The sequence below is a fragment of the Protopterus annectens genome, chromosome 1.part0 (assembly GCF_019279795.1).
Source record: "Protopterus annectens isolate FY-2018-M chromosome 1.part0, PAN1.0, whole genome shotgun sequence".
NCBI lineage: Eukaryota > Metazoa > Chordata > Ceratodontiformes > Protopteridae > Protopterus > Protopterus annectens.
In genome coordinates, this window is record NC_056725.1 from 1,825,258,286 (window position 1) to 1,825,274,673 (window position 16,388).

The window sequence follows — 16,388 nt, forward strand, 5'->3', positions numbered from 1 at the left end:
GGGGGTAGCGCCACGCACACAAGCGCAAACACACTCACACCAGCTCACACGCGTGCACACTTGCTTACATGGACTAAAACTTGCTTATTCTTGCTAAAACATGCACACACCAGTGCAAACACGCTTACACAACTTTAAACAACCTTAGACATGCTTACTCCGGCTTAAACATGTGCACACAGGCACACACGCGCTCACAGTCTTGCAAGGATGTATGGGCGCGTACTCACGCGCAAACACATTGCAAGCACTTCTACAAGAAACTTTAGTGTTATCCACGGCATACACCTTCAATTTCTTGCCTTTAGCTAGTGTACCTGTTGACACACCTCTTCCAGTGATGAGTAACTGACAGCAAACACATGCCACTCTGCTCCAGTGAGCTTCACTTCTTTCATACATACCCCCCTCGTGATGTCACCTATCTTCTACTCTGATACTCCCCTTATCCTACTCCTACACTCCACTGACTGTGCTCATTTGCTATGTAAACTTGGGATTCACTATCCTTACCCTCATTTGCATAGGATTGCCTACTAATGCTTGGTTACATCTCTTAGACTGAGCTTCCCATCTTAGCAACCTCTACTCGGTAGCCATGTTGTCTTCAGCCTGCCATTCCCTTGCATTGTAAATTAAGAATTACAATAAAATCCACATTTGTGGATTTTAATTATTGGTTTTCTGGTTTTTAGAGTGCATCACGTTTGTGTGGTGCTGCGCTACACTTAAACATTGGAGATCAGGATAAAAAAATTATTTTATTTCTATTTTGCATCAGTGAACATTGCCAATGGCTGTATTTTTGGTCATTGGCATGCTTCCTCAACTGGATGCATCCTTTTTTTGGAGCTGTCACGGCTCTGTTTTGCTATTTGCAGAACCGTACTCAGTTGTCAATGGAGTACATTTCTGCAAATAACACTACTCTTACTCAGACAGGTTCGGGTTTCCTGGATCGCAAATTTGCCTCATTTGCATAGCTTTCACTTGCAATTGAGGTAAGTTGCCCTGTCCGTGTAAGAGTTGTTTTAGGAGTTCTGTTGCACGCCCCTACTGGCTGTTCCTGGATCACTCGGCTGACATGTTGGTTGCATGGAGTCTTACTCTACTCTTAGACTCTGTGCAAGCCTTTGTAAATCCGGCCCATTGTTACTTCTATAGTGCCTTTTTTAAGGTAGAGTCTCATTACTGGACATTTCTACACAGCAAACTCAAACCCAAATTCTGTCAACTTCCAGGTGGCACTACTCAATGCTAGGAGTTTAAAGAGAAAGATGTTAGAACTTGATGCCCTCCTGTAACTCAACCACATTCATATTTGTGTAGTTATTGAGAAACAGATTCAGTGCAATAACAGCACTATCTCTATACCAAGCTTTAGAGCCTATCATGTTGTTATTCCCTTTGGAGTCTGCTGGGCAGTATCTGTAGTTTCAGAAACACCTTCCCTTCACATGAAATTACCCAAAACGCTAACTTGGAACTCCTGGAGACCTAAATTACCTTTGCCAAATGTCCCCAAAGATCATGGAAATATCCTACTACCACTGAAGGGTTAAATTTCTAACCAAATAGCTTGTTGCTAGAGGCCTTCACTTACTCAAGCATTGACTGGCACAGTAACACCTCTAAAATGGAAATGTTCAGCATTCCTAGACTTAGTTAATGACAATACATTAGTCCAAATTGTAAATCTACCCACTAGAGGCACTAATATCCTCAATGTGGTCCTTACCAAATTTGCACCTGCCTGTATTGTCCCACACAAACCCCCATCCCTGGTTAAATTTGACTATAAATCAGTTACCTTCTCTGTCAGGATCAATGGTACCACCACACCATCAAATTAAACCATTAGGGACATCTCCAGGGCAAAGCTACTTCAACATGTAGAAGTATGCAAAATTCCAAACAGTCTTCAATAAATGGACCCAAATGAGAGGACTGCCACACTTACCTCTACTTTTTACCAGAATCTAAGCAGCTTAAAAAAGTCTTTACCAATCTGCTCTAAATGTAAAATCAGGAATAAACCACTCTGGTTGAACTATGCAACAAAATAAGGAAAATAAGGAAATGTTGTAAGAAATCCCCCTCCCCCCTCACATCAAGACCACAATGAAAAATGCCAGCAAGGAACATAAGAGCACTATTAGAAAAAAATATAGCAGACTACACTTTTAAGTTTGATACAGATACCAAAGGAAACAATATTTTTTCAGTTATGTCAGAAAATTAAGGAAAAATGTCCACACTGTACTGAGCTTATCCCTACTAATATGACATATTTCCATCCCAAAGATACAGCCAATATATTAGCAGACAAATTTAGTGCCGACTTTACCCCATCTATCTACATGGTTGCACCTACTATCCCTGAAAATTTATTTTTCTTAGTAATAACATTGGATCAAGTTCTTAGAATTCCTGTTAAAGTCTAAAAATAATGTTTCTGTGGGACCAGATAACATACCAGGCTGCATTCTCATCGATGTCAAGTATGCAGCATCTGATCTTCTGCTTAAGCTGCTCAACTCAGCTTGTCCACACTATCCAAAAGTTAATTTCTGATACCTGGAGAACAGCAACTGCAATTCCTTCATACAAGGATGGCCCTTCTCAGAACCAGGTAATTACAGACCCACTATCCTCATTAGCCTTACCTATAAAGCCATGGAATGTATCATAAATTAATTCATTTATGCAGCTGTAGGCAACCTAACCTTAGACGAGACTAAGTTTGCCTTTGTGAGGGACAGGTCCTGTCTCTTGAACCTATTAAATTTCTTTAAAATTATTATAGTGGATGTAGACAGTATCACTCTGTGCACAGTGCTTATGTTGACCTGGCCAATGCTTTTGATACTATCCCCTTAACTGACATTATTGAAAAGTTAAACAAACTTAATGTAAACCCTTATGCTGTCCATTGGATAGCAAACTGGCTATCCAACAGATCTGAAGTAGTGAAAATTGCTTGCACTTTTTCTGTACGCAAAATTATAACAAGATCCAGATAAGTCATCTTACTGCTGTACTCTTCCCTTTTCAGATCCATCACTGAGAACAATGCCCCTTTTGGTTATGTACAGATCCAAGCATATCACTCAACTGGAAGGTCCCAATGATTTTTAAACAAAACAAAATTAAACCAGTAAATCATTCAGCTACACCACAACTCTTTCTGCTCAAAAGTTTGCCAGCTAGTCAGGGTGTCCCACTTTTCGTACCATGAAAGACCCAATTGTATTTGACAAAGTATGTACATTTACACCAACCAATAAACAAGTCTCACTGGAGGGATGGGGTCCTAACTCAATGTATTCCCAGCCTGTAGAATAAATTATCATTATGAATGATGGTTTGACATAAATTTTTACAATGGTTATCGTGTATGGCACTGCTTGATTTAGAACTTCTAAGGGTGTCTTCTTAAAGGTGTATATGGCTAGGCATCTTATGGATCACTTGCCCAGGTCTGTTCCTATGTTCTTATGAACAGATCCTAGATTCTAATACATTTAAAGATCACTAGCTAATAAAGACCTTGAGCTGCAGGTAGACACTTAGAGTACATGACACAGTGATTGTGAGAGGTAGTCTAATATGCCATATGATACAATAAAATAAAATTACACTGAATGCTATGTTCCTTACATAAGACTAAGGTTTGGTTGTCCATAAGGAAGAAAATTGCCATTTTGTGCAGATGTGTGATGTGAGTACCTAGTAAACTGTGAAAAAGCAGTGCATATTCTTTTAAATAAAATCTTTGTTTGTACTTGCAGTCTCCTGAGTTCTGGTCCGGGATTGTGCAGTTTTAGTTTTGTTACAAGTTTGTGCCTTCACTTTTGCCATTATTGCTTCTGAGAGTTGTTTTTAAGATGACTTGCAAAATGTCTGTTGCACTTACATACACTATAATAAAGATGGATATTAGTACTTCTGTAGTTCATCTTTTCCTGAGTGTATTTGTATGCCTAAAAGTATCTCCACTGAATCACATGAGAATGGTATTCCTTTTCTGAATACTGGTTACTCAACATTCTTTTCTGATTTCCATAATGATAAGTTGAGAAACACAAAATTGTGAAAATGGACAAGCTGGCCTAGAGCCAAACAATTATGTATAAATAAGCAATAGTATCATGGCTCTGAATGTGTATGTCACTTTTACAGTCTCTTTTTCCATATCTCTGTATCTCTGTCTCTTCATTCGTCTCGTTTTATTTCTTCCAACACACTGCCAAATATGACACTAAAACGTAAGGCTTGTACAATGTAAATGTTAGGATGAATGACAGTATACTTCTGTTTGATACTTCATGCATAATTTTACTTTGTGCAATACAATGATCTTTTATTATCACACTTCTTAAATTTAATGCAGCTACTAAAAAAGGCCATTTAGTACATAAAAATGGTTCACACCAGCCACAAAAATAAATATATAAAATATTAGGATTTACAGCTTTCTTAATACTTTCTGCTGTGTTGCCAAATTTGCTGAACCTTACCTCCACAATCAGTCACAGAAAAAGTCTTGTCGGGTCACCTCAGACCACAGTGTCAGTAATGAAGGTACCCCTCACGCCAAGCTATTACCTGATTTTTACTCGCACCATACCTCTCAACCTTTTAACACAAAAAATCTGGACAAAGCATAAAATAATGGAGGGACAAACACCCAAAAATAGGGACATATTTTAAATATTGCTCCTATAAACTTAGAAAGTTGCTACAATAACAGGATTTGTGTTAGAATGCATTTTCTGAAAAATATGAATTCTGAAACTTAGATGTTTCTCATTATTTTGTGACTTTGATCCTCTGTAATTTTCCAGAAAACCACTCATTTTATGAGGAACATACCTAAATACAAGGCATAAATCAAGAGTAATTGATCCTGTATACAGTTGAGAGGTATGAGTCATGCACACATATCTCCTTATTTGAACTGCTGCAAGAAATTACCCTTCACACACATGTATGCTCTCTATCTACTTGTGTAATAAATCTAGGATCCTCACAACAGACCATAATATTTAAATTTGGATAAGTCATGAGCAAACCACTCCATTAGTGACAAAAGTAGTGTTACTGCCTCCGACAATCCAAAGTGACCTAAGGACAAAGCTTGTTTGGATTGTAAAAAAACTCATATAAAAATATGTTATATGCATGTATGTGACTGTATACTGATGATTCTTCCAACATTCATTGGGTTACATTTAAGGAAACACAGCTTGATTAGTTCACATTGCAGTTCACAAAGTCACTGAAACAGGCACTTCCATGGGTCCTGACAGAGACAGGGCAGATCAGAATCACTACTTCCTCTGCAGGCAGCAGATCAGGACTTCATGGAAAGTGACTGACTATATGGCAGTCTATTAAATCCCACAATTTCAACCATATACTACTATCTCTCTTTCTCTCTCTCTCTCCCCAGATTCAATAATGCAATTTTACCATGCCAGAATAGTGTAGCAGCTCCTGCATGGAATATGGCTGCTGAGTGATTCAGTAAACAAGGCTGGGGGCATGCACGAGCCTGCCAGAACTATTCTGGCATGAACACCACTGAATAATGCTAATTATCTCATTCACTGGTGAAAAACATGCAAATTAGGTGAATTAGCGATTCAGTAAGCAGGCAGGCATCTGTGCCAGAGTAGTACCCATTGCAGAAATGTATTCGGTTACTAAACATGTACATTTCTGCAAAAATAAAAATGGGGGGCATAACAGCTCAAGGTAAAGCATGTATTATGACTATTAGGCATGCCAATGTCCAAAAATATGGCCACTAGCATAGAAAACAGTTGCAAAATTATAAAAATATAACTTTTTTTAGCCAGTTTCGGGTGTGTAAGCAGAGCACAGTGGCGCACAAATGAGATTGTGCAGAGAATAAAAAAAACGTGAAAAGACAACTTTAAGTGAAATCTGCATTTTGCCATTATAGTGGGCAGCATGCAGAACCAAAACAATAACAGGTAACACTGGCTGCTAAGGAGAAAGGCTCTGGTGTAGTGGTGTAACAAGGGACTAAGGCAGTAGAGTATGCAAATGAGCAAAATGTACTGAATAGCAAAATGAGAGACCATTGTCTGGATGAACTTAACTGTGTAGGAGCTATAATGCAGTGGTGTAAGCAAGAAAAGCATCTGACATAAAAAGGGTGTGTGTCAGGCTTGGTGTAAGCATATTGGAGCTCCACAGCTTCCATTTGAGCTTAGCTAAGCACAGCTAAGCAAGGGGTATGTCTGAGGCTGTATTTACTTATTCCATGAAATGAGGAGCATGTTTGCATCCAGGGGAGGGCCATTTCTGCTTAAAAGTGTTTACTTTAGCTAAACAGGTTTGTGCGGTGCGCACTGGGTCTTAAAAAAAAACAATGGAGATAGCAGAACTGTTTACATTTGGGCTGTTGGTGTGGGACTGAAAAGGAGAGGAACTTGGAAGAAAAAATGGGAAATAGAATAAAAGCAATCAAGTACAAATAATATAGCTGGCAGATGGAATGTATCATAGTCAGGCAATCATACAGGCAGCATCTGCAGCACAACAGTATAAACTATGTAAACACCTTTTAGTCTGTTTTTTCCCACAAACTCTGCCCCATTGGTGTACACACTTGGGGGAATTTTAACTGACAAAATGGTAGGGGCTGCTGTAGCTTTGATACAGCAGTATGTGCTACAGGCTGAGGGTGGTGAGGAGGATAATGCTGACAACCACCCCAGACTAAGGAGGAGGAGAAGAGTGTTGAGACCCAGGGTAACCTACCAGGGGAAATATGATCTGGAGATTCTAGAGTGCTACAGGGTGGACAGGGACTTACTTCAGCAACTCATCGAGCTGTGCTGGCCTCACCTCAGACCAAGACCCAACAGAGGGGAACCCATCCCAGTGAATACCAATGTATGTATAGCCTTAAGAATACTAGCTACAGGTACTTTCCAAAGACCTACTGGGACATCATGGGGGTCTCACAGGTTTCTGCATCCAGAGTACTCCACCAGTTCCTGGACACCATGCTACCACATGCCGGAGAGCACATTTACTTCCCCAGCACTAATGAGGAGAGGACCAGCAATATGTGCCTCTTCCACCATGTAGCAAACTACCCAGAGGTACTGGGTGCCATACACTGCATGCACATCCACATCAAACACCACCCAGTGAAGAGGGTAGGATCTATGTAAACCACAAGGGCATTCACGCCATCAACTGCCAGGTCATGTGCAATGCCCAGGGCATTATCATTAATGTGTATGCTAGCAGCCCTAGAAGCTATCACAACTCCCACATCTGATATTCCACACAGCTGTACCAGGGATTTGCCAGGGTGGACATCATGTACGGTCATTTGGTGGGGGATGCTGGCTATGCACTGGATCCATGGATGATGACACCCATCAGAAATGCACACACACGCACTCAAGAATGCCATAATGAGGCACATGCACAAACCAGGATCATTATAGAATGTGTGTTTGCAATGCTCAAGTCATGGTTCTACTGCCTTGACATATCTGGTGGAGCCATGCAGTACTCTCCAGCCACACGTGCACACATGTTCATAGTATGTGCCATGCTATACAATATGATCCTGCGGAAACAGCTGTGGCAGGAAAAGCACAGGGAAGGGACACACAGCCCCCCATCATTGTCAACCTCCACACAGGCACAGAGGGTCTCAGAGAAGGAACTCCCTGAGCCAGCTCCTGTAGGCAGCTGGGGGTGTGCCCAGTATGCCCTGGCCTTGGCAAAGAGACAACGCATAGCACACACACTGACACTGTAGGAACCCAGGGAATGACACCTCTCTCTGACTCACACACACAGTAAAATGTATGCCACACACATCACACTACCTGTACCTTACCATGTATAGGCAGTGTACTGGGTGCATGTGACATAGGCAGCCCTCAAGCACCATCCTCACAACTGCCGCAGGCACAATGTAAGTCAGTTTTCTTAACAATTAATAATTGGAGTAGTATGCTCTGGTAGCATATCTATGTTATCGCTGCATGCATGCAATCGAATGGAGTGGCCTACTGGGATAGCAGCAGACAACTGATAGCTATGTGGGACACCAGGAAATGTTTTCCCAATACTGGCTTTCCACAGTATGCAGTAGTACCCAAGGTGAAAAACCCCACTGCAGTATATGTGGGGAGACAACTAACATAGGTCACAGGCATGGATGTCAATGTGAGGGTTCAATACTCACCCCTCAGCCTCACCCAGCAAGTCAGCATAGAAAACCATTAAAAAATGTCTGGCAAAGGCCCACAAATGTTGACAATGATGAAATACCCCCCTACAGACTTACACAGTGATATCACAGCAGGTCTCGTAGTTGCAGTAAGGCTCTGAAGGGTAAGAATTCTGAAACTCAAATGTATGCCATTACAATCTGACCTGTGGCCTTTAGTGGTATGCCTCTATTCTCCAAGACAGTGCACAATACTATGCTACATGAAACCAAAATGTAAAGCAAATAGCACACTCTGTGCAAATGTGTACAGTTGACAGGTGTGCCTCCACACCCATAATCCCATAGAAATGCAATAACATGTATGTTTGTAGGGAAATAGCAGCAGAGCACACATTGCCAGGGTTGTCCCAATCAACATGATAACTTGTAGCATGTCCAAAATATGCAGGGTCAATGAGCTATGTATATGAGTGGTTAGTACTGCCAGGATGTGGCCAGTACTTATTCCTGGCTGTTGTGTGTCTTAGTGGCCTAGGTACAGTACTGTGGTTGACAGAGCCATATGCCAAGAAATGCAGTGCCAACTATTTTGCATATCAGGTACATCTATGGTAGGAGATGTACACACTGTCCAGATGTCAATATATATTACTGCAGGAAAGCTGGACAGGTCATGGACAGGGGGCAATACATATGGACAGTACACAGCTTGGAGTAACCTACACAGTGCCTAACATACCTATCAACTGTACAGACTTATTCCAGAATGTCCAGAGGTTTGCATCATATTTCTGGTCTGTATATCATGAAACAGTGGTTGTCTAGCAATTCATTGACAAATCACATAAGACTAAGGTCAGAAAATAATGACAAATTGTAGTGTCAGACTTCATACTCTATAAAAATGCATGCTAATGCAAAACCTGTTATTGTATCACCTTTCTAGGTTTGTAAGGCCAATACTTAAGAATGTTCCCTAAAGTTAGGCCTTTGTCCTCCAATAACTTATAGCTTTGTGCAGATGTCTGGCTGTCAGAAGTTGAGAGATATGGTACCTAGTAGGACAGCAGGTACCTGAAGGTCAGTGTACTGCCAGTATATAAAAGGCTGTCAACTTTCTGTGTCAGCAAAGAACAACATGTCACTGGCCAACAGCCATACCCTGGAATGACAGAGGTTGTCACAGAAGAAGCACAAGTATGCCTTGTATATCTGTTCTGCTTGTCCTAACACTGCATCTAGCTGCCAACTATTCACAAAACAAGAAAGGGTCATGTCAAAACAGCAATGGCAGACAGTGGGGAAGCAGATGTCATACCCCTAAGAGAAAGCAAGCAATTACCAAACCAGTCTCCCAACTGTCTATGTTTGGCAGAACATTATTAGCACCCTATCCCCATGTGCGGGCCATTGTCTGACTGTTATATATAGGCCTGTCCAGATGTCAATCTGTGACAGTATGACAGCTAGGCCCACATGTAGTCTCATAATAACATATAGCTGCACAAACCGTCTAAGGACCACAGCAAATGTAGTAGTGCAATGATGGACAACCTGCTAAATAGGTACACTCAGAGGTGTGAAGTCCACAACCTTGTGTATGATGTTATGACATTTCACTCACATCACAATTACAAATACATAACACCAGCCACTGTGGCCAAAGCCTGTGACTGGACTACAGAAGGACAAAGAGACACAAACATAAGGGGAAGGGGAACCACTGTCCAGACAAATGGAGAATGTGCACATCAGAACAAATTGTGCAGTAATATAGGTGCCATGCAGTGTATGAAATCAGTAGATATCACCTGCAAATACACAAAACACACACATGTAAGTGGAGGTCCGCATTCCGCAAAAAAATAAAAAACCCAAAGGACCCTTCAGAGGCAAAAACCCATGAAAACTCCACAAATCTATACAAAAGGCCATGTAGACTCCACACACAAGGGTCTTGCAAGCACTAAGGCCTTACCCCAAACCCCAAACACCTGCCCTACACAGACAGGCTAACAGCACTGACCCTCTACCCTGTACCATTCAGACTCTGTTGAGCTGACCCTTGTCTGGCATGCAAAGCAATCCAGACCCTGCCTTAATGGAATTGTTGCACATCTGGAAGTCAAGGCCCACTCCATCAACCTTTAGGCACAGCATCAACCTGGGGTGTGATATCAGTACGGCCTGTTGGTGTGCCAGATATGTGTCCCACACACTCCCCCATCTTTGGAATACACTCCCTGTTCAGAGCAAGCCAAGTGCCTCAATACCCCTAGTGATGATTTTCCTATATAAGTGCATGGGAAACACAAAATACAGTCCGGTGATTCCACCTGTGTCCCTGCTGGACAGGGGCTCTGTGTTCTGACATGTCTTAACATGGGCTACACTCTTGTCTGTGTGGCTTATAAGGGCTTCAGGGCTAATACCCTACTAACATCATAGCAACCTATCAACTTATACACAACTGTCTGTCAGTGGTTCACCACATTAATCTGTACTTCTCTGCCACTGACATACCTGGAAGTCACAGTGCTATGTGGAATGTACTACACATATAATGGGCATTTCTGCACAGTAGAATGCACTCTGTACTCACAACCATACCTCTCAACCTCTGACAGTGAGACATCTGGACATGGTCATAGATGAAAGGGGGACAAAGGCCCAATGATAGGCATGTGTTTGTAAATATTGCCCTTAAATACTAAGATAGTTGGTAGAATAATGGGTTTTGCATTAGCAGGAAGGTTATGAAGTCTGAAACACTGATGTCTATCATTATTTTGTAACATTAGTCTTCAATTATATGCAACTAACTTGTCATCCAAACCCAAGTGTATGTAGACTGGATGAAACTTCTAGACAAACACCTGGACAATCTGCCAAAAACTGCACAGTTAAGAGGTATGACCACACCACAATATGACATTCCAGGTAAGAAGAATACCACACAAACAGGAGATCCCCAGCCAGTATATCACCAAGTGTGTGTGCATGTGTGCGTGTGTGTGTGTGTGTGTGTGTGTGTGTGTGTGTGTGTGTGTGTGTGTGTGTGTGTGTGTGTGTGTGTGTGTGTAGATGTTTGTAGGATGGAGTATTTTGAGGATTTTCCAAACCACAACACTTCCCGGTGCCCTACTTTAGCAATCCTGCTGATGTCATTCACTTTAGAAGTACTTTTGGACACTTGTTAACCCTATAAGCTCTGTAGTGTGTGCGATAACTGTACAACACTGTAGTACAAATAACTCGATAGGTAGGGGTTCTAATCCCAGTCCTGGCAAGTGTGTGTTGGTGTTTCTTTGTAAGAAAAACAGTTTTAGGCAATTCCCAACCACTGCACTTCCTAGTGGCTTACTTTAGCAGTCCTGCTGATGTCATTGCCCTTACAAGTACCTCTGGACAGCTTTCAGCCCTATAAGCTCTGTTACGCATGTAATAAATAAGTAGCAGCATAGTACAGATAACTAGACAGGCAGGGGTTTTACTCTCAGGTCTGGCAAATGTGTGTGTGTGAAGGTGTTTGTAAGTGTGTATGTTTGTAGGGTATTGTATTTTGATGCCCTTCCCACACAGTACATTTCCCATTGTCATACTTTACAAAGGCTCTTGATGTAATTCACCTTAGATACACATAACTATATAGGTAGGTGTTCTAAACTCAATACTGACAGCTGTGATACAGTGTGTGTGTGTGTGTGTGTGTGTGTGTGTGTGTGTGTGTGTGTGTGTGTGTGTATGTGCATGTGTGTGAATCATATTCTCAGGGGCTGTGGGTTATATGACTTTGAGGCATGTACCACCCAGTACATGTCCCATTGCCCTTCTTTAGAAGGCCTGCTGATGTCATTCACCTTAGATGTACCTGTTTACACTTGCCAGCCCTCTAATCTCTGTGGCATGTGCAATAACTGCGTAATATTCTCGGTTGGAGTGTGGGGAGTGCCTTCTGTGTAGAGTCTGCATGTCCTCCCCACGGTTGGGTGGGTGTTCAAAAGACATGCGTAAATGGGCATGCCTTCGTTGAAGGTTGAACGTCAAGCTGGCACCTCGGTGTTCATGAAAATCTACTGCCAATCATTAGCAGACCAGAGTTCCGCTGTAGTGACCCCTAACAAGGAAAAGCCAAAAGACAACAACAACTACAGTGCAAATAAGTAGATAGGTAGGGGTTCTAATCTCAATACTGACAACTATAGTAGTGTGGGTAAAGCATATCCCCTGTGGCTGTTGTGTGTGTAGGTTATACCATTTTAAGGCCAGCTGACCCCCTACCCATGACATTACTTTAAAAAAGCTTGTTATTGGAATCTGTCTCACATGCACCATGTAACACTATACAGCCCATACCTGTCATCTGTACAGATGTACATGGAATATCCACATATTTGCAACCTATATGTGGTCTGTGTCCCCTAACAATGAGCATTACCATAGTGACACACATGCCAGCATCAGACATTGTACCTGACTGACACATCATGCTGATACAAAGTCTGCCACTCTATCACTTGTGTGGGTTTATGGAAGCAGAAGATAAGACAAATTGCTATTGCTGGTGGGTTATCCCACCATCTGTGAAGGCATTTGCAAGATTACTCATTGTAAGAGGTTGTGCATTATTATTTCCCAGGCATATAATCTATGTGCAGCATGTCATGTATACGTAGCACTATAGTACATATAAGTGGATATGTAGGGTTATTAATCTGTCTATTGGCAACTGTATATGTGTTTCTGTATGTACAGCCCCTGTGGGTGTCTTTACTGTGTGCATGTGATGGCTATACCTTTTTGTGTGCATCTTCCACCCTGTGAACTCCCCCATTGCCAACCTAGTTTTAGCCCATACAGATGTCATCCACCATACAAGCACAGTTACACAGTTTCTAACACTAAGCCACTGTGATGCATGCAGTGGTCATATCACTGGGTATTGTACATAAATAGATGGGTAGGTCATCTACTCTGATAAGTGTCACCTCCATGTGCATGTGTGTTGCAATGCATATCTCCATGCAGCAGTGTGTGCGTGTGTGTCATATGGCTCTAACATTTTAAGGGGCTCTGAACCCACCATTGGCAATCTTAACAGCCCCTGCAATTGTCACCTACTTGAATAGTAGTGGCAGACACTGCCACACTATGTTACCTCTGTTCTATTTGTGTTATGTATCTAGTGCTATCGCTCACAACACTATGCAGGTAGGGGTTGTGCTCAGCTCTTTGTCAGCTGCCCCATGTACAGGACTATGACTCTGTGTGCACTACCAGCATGAGAGGCCAGACATGCATATGAGTTAGCAGACACACATGCTGGTGATTTTCAGGTTAGACTAACACAGGCTGCCTGTGTCAGGAATACATACTCAAACCTGTCATTCACAGTACCAGTCATACCTTCATCAACTGCATGAAGATTGAGTGGATGGCACAGAAATGGCAGGGGCAACAGGTGCTGATAGCTGAATCTGTTGCAGTTAAAGTAATGGCTAAGCTTGTGAGGGACCTAGTGCCAGTACTCAAGTAACCTCCTCTGTATGTGTGAGCCTGCAGTCCTACAGAACACCCAGGTGACATGTATGAAAGATAGCTGGCTGTGGAAAGGGTATGTATGCAAGGCCACACTGTCTACCACAACTGTCCCTCACACACTGTTGCATGTAAACACACCTGGTAAACAGGTACATATACAGCTGTACCCTGGCTATGAAAAGGTCACTGTGTTTCCACTCTGCCTTACTCATCATTGCTACTGTCAGCAGGCCCACAGCGTGCAGACACACAGACACCTGGAACACAAACAGAATACAGTATGGGACACTAGTCAGTCAGCAGTATTAACAGCAATAGTGCATCATGGCTAACAAGGTACATACACCTTGATGTGTACCCATAACTATTACCAGCAGACAGCAACTTACACACCATTACATTGCTACACTGTACTGTATTCACCCTGTGCATCAGACCCATATGAGTATGTCCCTGCATTGGTGTGGGATTGCCAGAGGCCTGGGCTGGGCCATATGGGTGAAATCATGTGTGTATGTGTGTGTGTGTGTGTGTGTGTGTGTGTGTGTCTCTGTAGGGGTGGTGTTCAAATGGGCCATGCAGAGGAGCTGTGTGTGTGTGTGGTGTTGACCGGCCTGTGATAGGGATGTGTGAGTGTTTGTCTGCACACTAACAAGCCATAATGGATGCCTGGCACATGTCTCTGTTGGACAGCCATGGACCGTACATGGCAGGATGTATGGTTCACCATCTCCCAGCATGGTTGAGAACTGGTTCTGCCAGGTCTCTCACTGGCACCGCCAGGCCCAAGGACAGATGCAGTACTACTCCCTGATGGTGACTGCTGTCTGCTGGATTCGCGTCCCTGATGGGACTAGCCTATGGCCTGCTTTGGTGTGGTGTGGACAGCACCCTCCCTTCAGTATTGCTAGTGGTACTGACACTATGGGACTGTAAATGTGCACGGCCATGTGGGCTCTCAGCTGATCATGTTGCTGACCTATGTCCACCTAGCCGATGCCATACTCCCACCACATGCTCAAGCACAGACATTGCCTGGTCAAGCAGTGACAATATCTCACCTCACTGTCTATTCATGACATCAGCAAAATGATGTATGGCATCACAAATACTGTGGAGGTCGTCATGCATGGCAGGAAGTGCTGCATTCATGACCCTGAGCATCTGTCTAGTGTTGCGGTCAGTACGTGTCTGTGCCTCCTTGATGGGCCATAACATGCATCTGGTAACACCTGCTGTGGCACTTGTAACAGTGGCTGGATGGGCAGCAGTCCTCTGTTGAGCACCCTTGTCCATCTGCCTGTGTGCGACCTCACCTGCTCTCTGGCTATGGCTGGTTTCTACACTCGCACTTGCCAGGTACTAGCCTGTTCTATGCCACCACCCTCCAATTCTCCATTATTTGTGGCTGCTGAAGACTGGGTATGTGTGGTCATGCTGACTGTGTGTGGGGACATTGAGGGTGAAAGCAGGATATCAACCAATGGCACAGATTCAGGACGCGACAACCTCACCTGCTTGCCACAATCCATCTCTTCCACAGCTACTGTAAGGCACTTAAAAAAGGGTGACAAATCCTACTGTGTGATGGGCCTGTTAGCAGAATGGTAAGTGTGACCGAGACCAAGGCTAGTAGAGTGAGCTATACAGTGTCACCAAGTGCATCTGCAAGTACTGTAAGAGCTGATTTACTTTATACAGACCAGACACAATGACAAGGTTTAACGATATGTGATAATAACTGATGATGGAACAAGGGAATACTCTATCACTGTAGAACCTATACAGTTCAGGCCCACAGGGATTCATGCAGACAACATTGCAGGACAGTCTGCAATACATACAGGAAACATGTAGAGTACTAGGTGCATAGGTCACAAGATGATACCAGGCTATTGGCCCTGATGCCCTCATAAGCCTAGCCCAGACTTTTGCCCATGTTTCTACAAGGCCAGCACCTGTTTCCCCTGTCCAGCTGGACACACATGGGATTCCAGGGGTGCCTTTTCTGTTTCCCATGCAGTTGTCCAGTTTCTTCTTCAAGAGGACTATACATGTACTCTGCTACACATCGGGAGGGGTGTATTTTACAGGCAGTGTATTGTGTGGGAGACTACACTATCCCGCCAACAAGTACTATACATGCCACAGACCAAGTGAGGGCCTTGTGTGCATGTTGCGTGAGTGGAGTTTGTCTTACGGATATGCAGAAATGCCATCAAGGCTGGTTTGGAAATGTCCTTGTATGCCAGACACAGGTCACCTATGATCAGTCTGTATGAGAGTGAGTACAGGGACAGGGCTTTTAGCCTGTCTGTATAGGATAAGTGTTGCAGACCCTGGATTTGCCTGGTCAAGGACCCTCTGTCGTCTCTGCAACTGCTTCATTTGCTTGGCAAGGTACATGCCAAAAGAGCCATTGTACTCGGTAATGCGTATGATAAGAGTGGAGTACAGGGATGTTGTGGCCTCCTGGTTCCTGGCCCCCCACATATACTGTAGTGAGGTGGACAATGTAGACAGCCTTCCGTACAATGGTGCCCATATGCTGGGGAACTGTCAGGTTGCTACCAACCTTGGTGCACAAGTTGCCTCACACCTGATTGCATGC